Source organism: Triticum urartu, chromosome 6 (genome assembly GCF_003073215.2).
Source record: "Triticum urartu cultivar G1812 chromosome 6, Tu2.1, whole genome shotgun sequence".
In the NCBI taxonomy this organism is placed as follows: domain Eukaryota; kingdom Viridiplantae; phylum Streptophyta; class Magnoliopsida; order Poales; family Poaceae; genus Triticum; species Triticum urartu.
Genome location: NC_053027.1, coordinates 122,691,226 through 122,701,876, shown reverse-complemented (window position 1 = coordinate 122,701,876; position 10,651 = coordinate 122,691,226).

The window sequence follows — 10,651 nt, the reverse complement described above, 5'->3', positions numbered from 1 at the left end:
TGCAGTTTCGGCCATCGGGAGAGTTTCGGGGGTCACCGGTATTGTACCGGGACCACCGGAAGGGTCCCGGGGGTCCACCGGGTGGGGCCACCCATCCCGGAGGGCCCCATGGGCTGAAGTGGGGAGGGGAACCAGCCCATAGTGGGCTGGTGCGCCCCCTTGGCCCACCCCCTGCGCCTAGGGTTGGAAACCCTAGGGTGGGGGGCGCCCCACTTGCCTTGGGGGCTACTCCACCCTTGGCCGCCGCCCCCCCTAGGAGATCCCATCTCCTAGGGCCGGTGCCCCCCCTAGGGGAGCCTATATAAAGGGGGGAGGGAGGGGCAGCCGCACCCTTGAGTCTTGGCGCCTCCCTCTCCCCTGCTACACCTCTCCCTCTCACAGTAGAACGGCGAAGCCCTGCTGCGGTGACCCCTGCATCCACCACCACGCCGTCGTGCTGCTGGATCTTCATCAACCTCTCCTCCCCCCTTGCTGGATCAAGAAGGAGGAGACGTCACGCTGACCGTACGTGTGTTGAACGCGGAGGTGCCGTCCGTTCGGCGCTAGGATCTCCGGTGATTTGGGTCACGTCGAGTACGACTTCCTCATCCCCGTTCTTTGAACGCTTCCGCGTGTGATCTACAAAGGTATGTAGATGCAATCCGATCACTCGTTGCTAGATGAACTCATAGATGGATCTTGGTGAAACCGTAGGAAAATTTTTGTTTTCTGCACGTTCCCCAATAGTGGTATCAGAGCTAGGTCTATGCGTAGTTCTCTTTGCACGAGTAGAACACGATTTGTTGTGGGCGTAGATGTTGTCAACTTTCTTGCCGCTACTAGTCTTATTTTGCTTCAGCAGTATTGTGGGATGAAGCGGCCCGGACCAACCTTACACGTACGCTTACGTGAGACCGGTTCGACCGACTGACATGCACTAGTTGCATAAGGTGGCTGGCGGGTGTCTGTCTCTCCCACTTTAGTTGGAGCGGATTCGATGAAAAGGGTCCTTATGAAGGGTAAATAGAAGTTGACAAATCACGTTGTGGCTTTCACGTAGGTAAGAAAACGTTCTTGCTAGAACCCTATTGCAGGCACGTAAAACTTGCAACAACAATTAGAGGACGTCTAACTTGTTTTTGCAGCAAGTGTTTTGTGATGTGATATGGACAAAGTTGTGATGAATGATGAATGATATATATGTGATGTATGAGATGTTCATACTATTGTAATAGGAATCACGACTTGCATGTTGATGAGTATGAAAACCGGCAGGAGCCATAGGAGTTGTCTTTATTTTTTGTATGACCTGCGTGTCATTGAGAAACGCCATGTAAATTACTTTTCTTTATTGCTAAACATGTTAGCCATAGTAGTAGAAGTAATAGTTGGCGAGCAACTTCATGGAGACACGATGATGGAGATCATGATGATGGAGATCATGGTGTCATGCCGGTGACAAGATGATCATGGAGCCCCAAGATGGAGATCAAAGGAGCTATGTGATATTGGCCATATCATGTCACTATTATTATTTGATTGCATGTGATGTTTATCATGTTTTTGCATCTTGTTTACTTAGAACAACGGTAGTAAATAAGATGATCCCTCATAATAATTTCAAGAAAGTGTTCCCCCTAACTGTGCACCGTTGCGATAGTTCGTTGTTTCGAAGCACCACGTGATGATCGGGTGTGATAGATTCCAACGTTCACATACAACGGGTGTAAGACAAATTTACACATGCAAACACTTAGGTTGACTTGATGAGCCTAGCATGTACAGACATGGCCTCGGAACACAGAAGACCGAAAGGTCGAGCATGAGTCGTATAGAAGATACGATCAACATGAAGATGTTCACCGATGTTGGCTAGTCCGCCTCACGTGATGATCGGACAGGGCCTAGTTAACTCGGATCATGTTATACTTAGATGACTGGAGGGATGTCTATCTAAGTGGGAGTTCATTGAATAATTTGATTTAGATGAACTTAATTATCATGAACTTAGTCTAAAATCTTTACAACATGTATTGTAGATCAAATGGCCAACGTTGTCCTCAACTTCAACGCGTTCCTAGAGAAAACCAAGCTGAAAGACGGTGGCAGCAACTATACGGACTGGGTACGGAACCTGAGGATCATCCTCATAGCTGCCAAGAAAGATTATGTCCTACAAGCACCGCTAGGTGAAGCACCTGTTCTCCCTGCAGAACAAGACATTATGAACGCTTGGCAGACATGTACCGATGATTACTCCCTCGTTCAGTGCGGCATGCTTTACAGCTTAGAACCGGGGCTCCAAAAACGTTTTGAGAGACACGGAGCATATGAGATGTTCGAAGAGCTGAAAATGGTTTTTCAAGCTCATGCCCGGGTCGAGAGATATGAAGTCTCCGACAAGTTCTTCAACTGTAAGATGGAGGAAAATAGTTCTGTCAGTGAGCACATACTCACTATGTCAGGGTTACATAACCGCTTGACTCAGCTGGGAGTTAATCTCCCGGATGACGCGGTCATTGACAGAATCCTTCAGTCGCTTCCACCGAGCTACAAGAGCTTTGTGATGAACTTCAATATGCAGGGGATGGAAAAGACCATTCCTGAAGTATTTGCAAATGCTGAAATCAGCAGAGGTAGAAGTCAAAAAGGAACATCAAGTGTTGATGGTGAATAAAACCACTAAGTTCAAAAAGGGCAAGGGTAAGAAGAACTTCAAGAAGGACGGCAAGGGAGTTGCCGCGCCCGGTAAGCAAGCTGCCGGGAAGAAGCCAAAGAATGGACCCAAGCCCGAGACCGAGTGCTTTTATTGCAAGGGAAGTGGTCACTGGAAGCGGAACTGCCCCAAATACTTAGCGGATAAGAAGGCCGGCATCACGAAAGGTATATGTGATATACATGTAATTGATGTGTACCTTACCAGTACTCGTAGTAGCTCCTGGGTATTTGATACCGGTGCGGTTGCTCACATTTGTAACTCAAAGCAGGAGCTGCGGAATAAGCGGAGACTGGCGAAGGACGAGGTGACGATGCGCGTCGGGAATGGTTCCAAGGTCGATGTGATCGCCGTCGGCATGCTACCTCTACATTTACCTACGGGATTAGTTTTGAACCTCAATAATTGTTATTTAGTGCCAAGTTTGAGCATGAACATTGTATCAGGATCTCGTTTAATACGAGATGGCTACTCATTTAAATCCGAGAATAATGGTTGTTCTATTTATATGAGAGATATGTTTTATGGTCATGCTCCGATGGTGAATGGTTTATTCTTAATGAATCTCGAGCGTAATGCTACACATATTCATAGTGTGAGTACCAAAAGATGTAAGGTTGATAATGATAGTCCCACATACTTGTGGCACTGCCGCCTTGGTCACATAGGTGTCAAACGCATGAAGAAGCTCCATGCAGATGGACTTTTAGAGTCTCTTGATTACGAATCATTTGACACGTACGAACCATGCCTCATGGGTAAAATGACCAAGACTCCGTTCTCAGGAACAATGGAGCGAGCAACCAACTTATTGGAAATCATACATACTGATGTGTGCGGTCCAATGAGTGTTGAGGCTCGCGGTGGCTATCGTTATGTTCTCACCCTCACTGATGACTTGAGTAGATATGGGTATATCTATTTAATGAAACACAAGTCTGAGACCTTCGAAAAGTTCAAGGAATTTCAGAGTGAGGTTGAGAATCAACGTGACAGGAAAATCAAGTTCTTGCGATCAGATCGTGGAGGAGAATACTTGAGTCACGAGTTTGGCACACACTTAAGAAAATGTGGAATAGTTTCACAACTGACGCCGCCTGGAACACCTCAGCGTAATGGTGTGTCCGAACGTCGTAATCGCACTCTATTAGATATGGTGCGATCTATGATGTCTCTTACCGATTTACCGCTATCATTTTGGGGCTATGCTTTAGAGACTGCTGCATTCACTTTAAATAGGGCTCCGTCGAAATCCGTTGAGATGACACCGTATGAATTATGGTTTGGGAAGAAACCTAAGCCGTCGTTTCTAAAATTTTGGGGATGCGATGCTTATGTCAAGAAACTTCAACCTGAAAAGCTCGAACCCAAGTCGGAAAAATGCGTCTTCATAGGATACCCTAAAGAAACTATTGGGTATACCTTCTACCTCAGATCCGAAGGCAAGATCTTTGTTGCCAAGAATGGATCCTTTCTAGAGAAGGAGTTTCTCTCGAAAGAAGTAAGTGGGAGGAAAGTAGAACTTGATGAAGTATTACCTCTTGAACCGGAAAATGGCGCAACTCAAGAAAATGTTCCTGAGGTGCCTGCACCGACTAGAGAGGAAGTTAATGATGATCATGAAACTTCAAATCAAGTTGCTACTGAACTTCGTAGGTCCACAAGGACACGTTCCGCACCAGAGTGGCAACCCTGTCTTGGAAATCATGTTGTTAGACAACGGTGAACCTTCGAACTATGAAGAAGCGATGGCGGGCCCGGATTCCGACAAATAGCTGGAAGCCATGAAATCCGAGATAGGATCCATGTATGAAAACGAAGTATGGACTTTGACTGACTTGCCCGTTGAGTGGCGAGCCATAGAAAATAAATGGATCTTTAAAAAGAAGACATACGTGGATGGTAATGTTACCATCTATAAAGCTCGGCTTGTCGCTAAGGGTTATCGACAAGTTCAAGGGGTTGACTACGATGAGACTTTCTCACCGGTAGCGAAGCTGAAGTCCGTCCGAATCATGTTAGCAATTTCCACATTCTATGATTATGAGATATGGCAAATGGACGTCAAAACGGCATTCCTTAATGGTTTCCTTAAGTAAGAATTGTATATGATGCAGCCGGAAGGTTTTGTCGATCGTAAGAATGCTGACAAGGTATGGAAGCTCCAGCGATCCATTTATGGGCTGGTGCAAGCATCTCGGAGTTGGAATATTCGCTTTGATGAGATGATCAAAGCGTTTGGGTTTATGCAGACTTATGGAGAAGCCTGCGTTTACAAGAAAGTGAGTGGGAGCTCTGTAGCATTTCTCATATTATATGTGGATGACATACTTTTGATGGGAAATGATATAGAGCTTTTGGACAGCATTAAGGCCTACTTGAATAAAAGTTTTTCAATGAAGGACCTTGGAGAAGCTGCTTATATATTAGGCATCAAGATCTATAGAGACAGATCAAGACGCCTCATAGGTCTTTCACAAAGCACATACCTTGATAAGATATTGAAGAAGTTTAATATGGATCAGTCTAAGAAGGGGTTCTTGCCTGTGTTGCAAGGTGTGAAATTGAGCTCAGCTCAATGTCCGACCACGACAGAAGATATAGAAGAGATGAGTGTCATCCCCTATGCCTCAGCCATAGGTTCTATTATGTATGCCATGCTGTGTACCAGACCTGATGTAAACCTTGCCGTAAGTTTGGTAGGTAGGTACCAAAGTAATCCCGGCAAGGAACACTGGACAGCGGTCAAGAATATCCTGAAGTACCTGAAAAGGACTAAGGAAATGTTTCTCGTTTATGGAGGTGACGAAGAGCTCGTCGTAAAGGGTTACGTCGACGCTAGCTTCGACACAGATCTGGAAGACTCTAAGTCACAAACCGGATACGTGTATATTTTGAATGGTGGGGCAGTAAGCTGGTGCAGTTGCAAGCAGAGCATCGTGGCGGGATCTACATGTGAAGCGGAGTACATGGTGTTGACACACGAACACGTCACGTGTACCCTCGACGCCGGGGGTGATGCACCGCAGCTCACGTCGAAGGAGACCCGACCGACAGCACGATACGCAAGACAGTCGACGGGCGCTTTTGCAGACCCAAAAACCCCACACCCCCGGGAGGGACCCCGTCAGGGAGTGCGGCGGCTATGGGCTGCCCTAGGTCGATTCGCTCGCCCCTAGAGCCTCGGGATTCACAGCTCTCAAACACGAAGAACAGCGAAGAACGAGATAGAAAACCAGTGGAGAGATAAAACGTAGATGAAAAAGTAGTATATTGATTTGTTCGATTGTGTGTTATTAAATCGGCCGTCACCCCCAACATATATAAGAGGCGGCTGGACTTCCCGTACAAGTAAAGGATTCATCTAGGCTTTCCTTACAAGAAAAATTACATCAATTCACGTCCTAGAGTCCTAATTCTATTCCAACTCGGATTCAGTCTGAATCTGGCCCAAACTCTCATGATGATCACTTTTTCGAATAAGGCCATCTTGAATACTTTTTGAGGTCATCTTTATCTTCCAGTCGGACTCGGTCTTGCAGTAGACTGGATTATCCGAGTCTCGTAGTGAATTTGTAGGCTATATATTATCTCTGATGATGATGACTCCAAAATCAAAGTTTACCGTCTTGATGATACGCACAACTTCTGTATTGAACACTTCTACATCCAAGGTCATTTTGATAAACTTTCGAGCACATGTTCAATTTCACTCGGACTTGAGCTCATCCACTCGGATATTAGATACTTTCACTCGGATCGTCCGATTGGACTTTTTCACTCGGAAGACAATCTTTCACTCGGATGACTATATTTCCACTCGGATGACTATATTTCCACTCGGAAGGCACTATCTTATTCACTCGGATGACTATATTTCCACTCGGAAGGCACTATCTTATTCAATCGGCAAGTTTTCGTCCTGATGGTAATCTTTTCACTCGGAATATTTTCACCTGGACGACAATTTCACTAGTATGATCATATTTTCACTCGGATGACTATATTTCCACTTGGATAATAATAAGTTCATCCGGTCAGCAAAATTTCACTCGACCGTAAAATTTCACTCGACCGTAAACTTTCACTCGACCGTAAACTTTCACTCAGATGGTAAACTTTTCACTCGGATTTCCGACTGAAAACATAGCCCGATTTTGATTTGTCTCTCCAGGCCTCATATGATCTCGGATTGAGACGAATTATATATGAAAATCGATCGGCTCGACGAGACGAAACTTTTCCATGTTGAAGGTTTTTCGATTCAAGGCCGTATTGATGGCCGAATTATTCGCGCAACCTATCAGACAAGTGTCTGGCACCTCGCGCCATATTTCCGTTGAGGTTCAGTCTGCAGTATATTACCTCTAACTTTTGCATATGAACTCGGATTGAGATGATTTATATATCAAAATTGATTGCCTCGACGAGACGAAGACAATTCCTTAAGAGTGCTCCTTCATCCGAGGTCATCTTGAAGACGTGATTGGCCAAAAACCATTCGGAACATTGAACTATGCCACTCGGAGTATAGTTTCGGTCCGTAAGATAAAGTCGAATGAATATAACCGAAACATCAAAGTGGTTCCACTCAGTGACGTGAATATTTTTATGCTGAAAACTCATTCACTCGAGACCATCTTCATTGCAATCTGTATCTTGCCAAAATCAGGTGTCAACACATGCCCCCCTGTTTTTCGGCAAAGCTTGCACGCCGAAAAATAATATGCATAGTGTTTGTTCTAAGGACGATATCAACACTCCATCGGCCATTTATTTTTCTCAGGGCGATAATTATGTATTGGCCATGTTTGTGCTAAGGGCGATAATCGTATATCGGCCATTGCCCACTTAGGCTTCCTGCCACACACTCGGGTGGTACTTCTTCAAATATTTGCCATTGAGAGCTCGAGGTAACAATGCCCCTTGTATTGATTCCACCAAATATGAATTTCCGGGAACAACTCTTGTAATTCTAAAAGGACCTTCCCAACTTGGAGACCACTTCCCGAATTTTCTATCTCTTGAACCAATCGGCAGAATCACTTTCCAAACGAGATCACCAACTTGAAAATTCTTCAACTTGACTTTCTTATTGTAATCCCTTGCCACCCTCAACTTATCTCTCTCTATGGCATTCAAAGCAGCCAAACATTTATCAGCAACCTCATCAATGTTGTCCATCATCAAGTTATAGAAGTCTATTGCCGATAAATCATTTTGTTTGGCTATTCTCAAAGCATTCAAATTTACTTCCACCGGTAAAACAGCCTCCTAACCATATACTAGCTCATATGGAGTCACTTTCGTAGCACCATGCCTTGAGATTCTATGTGCCCATAATGCCTCAGACAACAAGTCATGTCATCTCCTTGGATTATCCTCAATCTTCTTCTTGATGAGCTTGATTAAAATTTTATTGCTAGACTCAGCTTGTCCATTAGCTTGGGCATAATATGGAGAGGAATTGAGCAACTTTATGTTATAAGATTCGGCAAACTCTCTGACTTGGTGTGACATGAAAGATGAACCTTGATCTGTAGTTAACGTTTGAGGAATACCGAATCTATGAATAATGTGCTCGGTTATGAATTGAATTACCTCCGTACACGTCATGTTCTTGAGAGGTACTGCTTCAGACCATTTAGTGAAATAATCAGTTGCCAGCAATACAAACCGATGCCCTTTTGAGGAAGAAGGATGGATTTGTCCAATGAAATCTAAACCCCAACCTCTGAAAGGCCATGGTTTGATAATAGGATGTAACATAGTAGCAGGAGCCAATTGAATATCACCAAACTTTTGACAAGCTTCACACCCCTTATAATATCTGAAGCAATCATTAATCATAGTCGGCCAATAAAACCCAGCACGTCGCAATAACCATTTCATCTTGGGAGCCGACTGGTGAGTGCCACAAATACCTTCATGTACTTCTCCCATAACAACTCTTGCCCGGTCCTCATCCAAACACTTTAGAAGAACATCATCGACGGTTCAGCGATAAAGACCATCATCTCTTATTGTATACTTGAAAGCCATACGCCGAACAACCCTGTCCACCCTTTCACTCGGATTGCACAAGTAATCAACAATGGGCTTCCTCCAGTCGGGATTGTCACCTGCACTAGACTTTTTGTTAATGGCCGAATCAGTGGGTTCAGGTTCGGCCTCTCCCATATTGGCAAGACAAGACATCGGTCTTTGAGAGATATGAAACATGCCATGATCAACATGATATCCGGATGCTTGTTGTGCCAATTCATTTGCTTTCCAATTGTCATGTCTAGATATATGAGCAATGGTAAAGCAATCCAAAGTAGAAATTATATCTAGACATCTATCAAGATAAACATTAAGTGATTCGTCCAAACACTGAAAGACTTTGGATATTTGCTGCACCACTAGTAACGAATCACCATAAGCCTCAATATGTGTAGAACCTATAGCAAGTAACATCTCTAGGACGAATAACAATGCTTCATATTCGGCTTGATTGTTTGTGCAAAAATATTCTAAGCGGCATGAGGCTTCAAAAACAGCACCATGAGGAGATATATAAACAATACCAACACCTTGGCCATTGCTACAAACTGAACCATCAAAGTATAATCTCCATGGTACTAATGAAACAAGGTTCATATCAACATCATGCTTGTTATTAACCCGATGTTCAACAATGAAATTAGCAACAATTTGGCCTTTCATGGATTTTAGAGATTCATAAGCCAAATCATATTCAATCAAAGCATAAGCCCATTTGCCAATTCTACCACTAAGAATTGGCCTATGTAACATGTATTTAATGACATCAGTTTGACAAGCTACTAGACAAACACTTGGCACTAAATAATGTCTCAGTTTTGTGCAAGCATAATATAAGCATAGACATAATTTCTCAATAAATGTATACCTTGTCTCTGCGTCCAATAAGCGGCGGCTCAAATAAGTGATGGCATGCTCTTTTCCTTCGGTCTCTTGAGTTAGAACAGCACCAATAACTCCTTCCTCTGCTGCAATATAAAGTCTGAAGGGCTCCCTATGCTTGGGTGCTTTCATCACCGGAGGAGTGCACAAATAATTCTTGATCATATCAAATGCTTCTTGCTGTTTTGCCCCCCAAGTGAAATCAGCATCATTCTTTAACCGAAGGATAGGAGTAAATGCATCAACTTTCCCTGATAGATTAGCTATGAACCTTCTCAAATAATTGACCTTGCCAAGGAACTTTTGCATATCTCTCTTGCATGTTGGAGCCTCCACCTTCTGTATAGCCTCTATCTTTTTGGGATCAATCTCTATACCATCTTCATGAATAATGAAACCCAAAAACTTGCCAGCTGACACGCCGAAAGCACACTTCAAAGGATTCATTTTCGATCCATACTTTTTCATTCTTTCAAAAGCTAAACGCAAATCGGCCAAGTGAGATTCAAAAGCATCCGATTTGACAACAATATCATCAATATAAACCTCAAGTATGACACCGAGTAAATCATGAAAAATCAAATTCATAGCCCTTTGATACGTGGCGCCAGCATTTTTTAATCCGAATGTCATCACTGTCCACTCGAATAAACCAAGGAAACCAGGACATCGGAAAGCCGTTTTGTACATGTCCTCTTCGGCCATAAAAATTTGATTGTATCCGGCATTACCATCTAGAAAGCTAATAACCTTATGTCCAGAAGCATCATTAATAAGCATATCGGCTATTGGCATAGGATACTCATCTTTGGGTGTAGCCCTATTCAAATCTCTGAAATCAATGCACACCCTCAACTTGCCAGATCCTTTCTTCTCTACTGGGACAATGTTAGAAATCCACTCGGCATACCTACAAGGTCGAATGAAATTAGCTTCAAGCAGTCGACCGATCTCTTCCTTGATCCGGTCATATGTTTTTGGATTAATTTTTTTGGCCGACTGTTTATAAGGTCTAAAACCGGCCTTTAT